Raw genomic sequence first — 4,803 nt, forward strand, 5'->3', positions numbered from 1 at the left:
CCTGTGTGAAGTTTTGTGAAAAAATACCAGAAAATATATCCGTGGCGAAGAAAATACAGTCTGACCTACGATCCATCTATAGAGCTTTTTTTCATACATAGAAATTTGTTGTCATTTTTACTGAGAATACATTTCCTGGTATTTTTGTATGAAACTTTCACATGGGAGTAGATGGGGCACCCAGGTTTGATATCCCCAAAATTCAGGATTTTTTGAATTTTCCTACTTTGTTTTTTGAATTTAGTACTCATATAGGGGAGGGGGGGTGGAGTACCCGAGTGCTCCAAAACCTCTTCCATAAATTGTTTCCCTTCTTCTAAGCTCCTGCCTGAGTACTCTCATATTTGGATCCAGTGAAGAGGAGAGAAGACCTATGCGGATGTGGCTGATGTGCGCTGCGGAATTGTGAGTGACGAAGGGCAGGGCTATTAAGAGAATTTTTTTTTGAAACGAGGTAGAAGACTTGCCATTTTCATCTATATCCATATCAATATAAAAAGACTCAAAATGGCAGATCCAATTAATCTTGGCCATCAAATCATGTCAATCTAACGACCTAGACTGCTTCAATGTCGAGCGCTCAACACGTTTAGCATGCAGTTAATTTCATGCCAAAAATAGTGATAATCACATAATAACACGCAAATAATATCCTACTTAATATCCGCATGCACTTAATATATTTCCAAATTAACATGCATTGCATGTACACATTGACTAGTTGATTAAGAAGAGTAAGAGTTGCCTGGTTAATTTGCGGAAAATTGAGCAAAAAGCGATACAACCCAGCCCACAAAAATGGGCACCAAGGGCCACCCTGGCCACCGACATTATACACAAAGCTGCAACGAGGAAAATACATCTATCTAGGAGTCGCGAGCGTCATTGCCATCACCGTTTGTCCGAACAAGTGACTCGGACTTCACCACAAAGCTCCATCATTGAAGTCAACCCACAAATAGCTGCATTGAAACCATGATGCCACATGCCACCAGATGACCACATGCGTGAACAACTGACAACTCCGACTTTAACAACGAGCATTGCAAGGGAAATATGGTAGACTTTCAATGACCATGCCCACCGCAAACGACCGCCGATTGCCAATCATCATCACCACCTCGACCAAGCAACCCACAGAAGAGCACCTTTGACAAATCGGAAAGAATTGACTGCCTGAGCCCGAGCCGCAACCCAAGCTCCTCTCGACGCCATTATTGTTGCCAAACAGCAATCAACACCCCTAAATGGCCACCTTAGCAAACCACGCGGCCAAGATGCTGCCATCAACCAGTCTCCAGGTCATAGCCGGCTCTGAGATGATGCCCCCAAGGAGGAAGAAGACTCCTTCATCACCCGGTCCTATGGATCTGAGGTTTCCCTCTGGAGCCAAGGCTGAAGGAAGGGGGGCTCATAGACGCAACACTTTGAACAAAGAGCACAACGTCCACGGGCGCCACTGTCGCTGGGTCCGGCCAGGTCGGACATAGGAGTTGTCCTGGAGATGCTCGACCACCACCTTCTGTACCGGTCAACCACAAGCCACCGCCTAGACAACACCACAGAGTGCCAAGAGGATCCACTCACCGGCGCCACCCCCACTAAGGTCGCCCCACGCAACCACCAGGCCAGCAGCCGCCGCGCTATCGGAGCCTAGGCACGCGCGCCGTCTGCGTCAACAGGCCGACCCCACTTGAGGAGAGAGGACCGCACCCGAATCTCACAGAGCCGCACCTCCCACCGTCGTAGCAATGACACCTAGCACCAATAACACCATCACCGCCCTCGCAACCAGCAGGAGCCATCGCCCACCCACAGCCACACCATCCAGAGGTTCAACGCGATTGGATCTGGGGCTGTCGCCCAAACCCCATAACCGCCGCTAGGAGCAGCGCATGGGTGCCCTCACCATCTTAGGTGTAGGGGTCTGCCGCCATTGTGACATGCGACAACGGCGGCGGGTGGGCGCAATCTCGGCCCTCCTTTTGGCGGCTAGGGTTGACACCCCGGTGTCATCAGGGAGCGACACAGTAGCGAGGGCAACGAAGTCTTTCGACCTTTCCCTAAAAGGATGTACTGTACTACTTGAACACTCACTTGAATGGATCTTTGAATTGAGGTACGAGATTACCATCTTGGTCTCTCCAACTTCAATTGATGGGGAAAGACCAGATCGTTGAGAAAAGGAAGGAGAGCCTGTCGTGGAGTGAATTTAAGCCGTAGGTATCCCGGCCGCGACCTTGGAATCGGAGAGCGGCATTGTTTTTTATTTTTTAGCAGTAGGGCGGCGCTGTTATCTCTATTTCTAATGTCTTAGTTGGTAGTCTCCGTGGTTAATTTTCGTCCCACCTTTTCTGATTTTTTTCGTCCTCCCTCCCACCCCCACCTTTGCTGGTTTTTTTAGTTGTTTTTTTTCTTCTGGTTTTTTCTGACCTCCCACTACCACCACCCCTCCCACACATTATTTTCTTCGGTTCTTTTGCCCCGCACCAATGGTCTTTTTCCGACACAGATACTACACGCACAACGTGCAATGCCACCCTGCTCGATCTGGATCTCGGCGGCGGCGGCGGCTCCTCCCTCTAACCTTGGGTCAGGTCCCTCAACATCGCGGCGTCGGAGGCGGACGCGAGGCCGGTGCTGGTGCCGGGGGGCAACAAAGGCCCCGGCGGCTGCGCGGAAACCCTCTCCCAAGCCGATGCGGAAGGCGCCGGAGAAGCCTCCGGCCGCTGACCCGGCCAAAGAGGTTGAGGTGCAGGGGCGAAGAAGGACGCGGGGGCCGCCATTGCTGTTGGCGACGACGGCGCTAGGAAGGGGAACTCGTCCCCATTGCCGTCGCCAAGGAAGCTGCAAGATGCGCGGCGATGAACCTCAACGCGTCCTGCTCCTCGGAGGCCTCCGTGGAGTCGCTCCGTGGTCGGGCCCCAGGCGGAAGGACGGAGAGGGGCTGGTCCCGGCCGGCCGCGCCCAAGCGTGGGAATGTTGCGTCTAAGGTGGTGGAGAAGCACGCCGATGTCGCGGAGGTTGCCTCTCCGGTGACGCCGGAGGCCGTCCAAGGGAGGAGCCGGTGCGCCTGGGTGACTCCGACCACCGGTTAGTTCTTGCTTCCTGAATCCTGATGGTTTGCTTATCTAATCATTTATGCAGTATGCTTGCAATTTGTGCTTGTTCAGAACTGTCAGCTACTTATAAACACTAGAATTTTCAGTGGTCCAATCATGTGTTGCAATTTCTGTCATCTTTTATATTTTAGCATGATTAGTCACTCACCTAGGATACTTATTCATAATTTTTTGTAAAGATATGCAAAACTCTGTTTTAGAAAGTTAATGCTGATGTCTGGACGACAAAGATCACAATTTGAGTATCTAGGTTACAGCTTGATATACTAGCCTTCCTTGTTAATTGCTTTTGACACTGGTCATAGGCTTCGACAGTTCATCATTCTGCCTGCATTGGATAAACTGAGCCTGTTCTCCTTCAGATTTCCCATTTTGTTCTTTGTTGTTTAAAGAGAGTGATCGATCCTTAGTATTGTCATCTAATCACCTTACCATTATTATTCTTCGTCCATCCCTTTCCGTGTCACTTGATATGTATGAGAATATTAAATGTAATATTAGCATGATTAATATTGAACTTTTAAAATTAATGTGGCCCCGTTACAACGCACGGGCGTTCTTCTAGTAGGAGTCTGGATTCATTCGCTGTCTCGTGCACAAGAAAATGATCGCGCTACCGATAGGACTCGAACCGGCGACTTGCGACATATACACGCTACGTGCTAGCCACCACGTCAAGCAAATTACTCTGTAGCATTGGCAGCACCACACTTAAAGAAACTACCAGCAGCGGCAAAAAATAAAAACCAGTCCGCCAAATTCCAAAAAATAAAACTAGCGGGAAAGAGATCCTACTCAAGTCCTCCCGCCAGAGAAGCGAGTACGTAACCGCTGTAGTAACTGAGGTTTAGTATGTACAATGGCAGCCCGGAGTATATGAACTATAATCTGCGGCACATTAAAACTTGTTTTAAAATTTGAAGCATAGTTTTTTAAAAAGAAACTTTTTTTCAAACGAAAACATTATTACGGGACTCAAATTTTTTAAAAGCAAACAGAAACAAAAAAATTGAATACGTGAATATATATAAATTATGAACTACTTTTCATAAAAGCAAAACATATTTTGAAAACAATAACAAAATTGGAAAACTGAACATTTTTCAAAATTAAACTATTTTTACAAAAATGGATCAATTTTGGTATTAAGGACATGGATTTTGAAAACGTGATTTTAAAAAAATTGTGAATAAATTTCCGAAACTGCAGTAGTTTTTGAAATATGTGAACAAATTTTGGAAACAGGAACAATTTTTTGAATATGTGAAAAAAATTAAACATGTGGACAATTTTTTGAATTTGTGAACAAATTGAGACATGAACATTTTTTGAATATGTGAACAAATTTTATGAAAACTAACAAATTTAGAATTTCCCAAACATTTTTTGGAAACTTGAACATTTTTTGAATTTGTGAACATTTTTTAAAGCACGAACGACTTTTTAATCTTGAGAACAAATTTGGAAGCGCAGACTATTTTTTGAAGCACGAACATTTTTTGAATCTTGAGAACAAAATTTGAAATGAAGAACAATTTTGAAAAATCCTGAACAAATTTGTAAGCGCGAACAATGTTTTATTCTTGAGAACATATTTTGAAACGGTGAACAATTTCAAAAAATTATGAACAAATTTGGAAGCATGAACATTTTTGAGAAACACTATTTTTTAGAAACAAAT

At 45.6% G+C, this 4,803-nt stretch overlaps 1 pseudogene; it reads left to right on the plus strand.

Annotated features, from left to right (window-relative positions):
• The first annotated feature begins 1,247 nt into the window (after window positions 1-1,247).
• Window positions 1,248-3,098, plus strand: LOC147982760 (uncharacterized; annotated as a pseudogene).
• Window positions 3,099-4,803: the final 1,705 nt, after the last annotated feature.

Source organism: Triticum urartu, chromosome 2A, assembly GCF_056163025.1.
Source record: "Triticum urartu cultivar PI428250 chromosome 2A, HENAU_Tu73, whole genome shotgun sequence".
NCBI classification, from domain to species: Eukaryota; Viridiplantae; Streptophyta; class Magnoliopsida; order Poales; family Poaceae; genus Triticum; species Triticum urartu.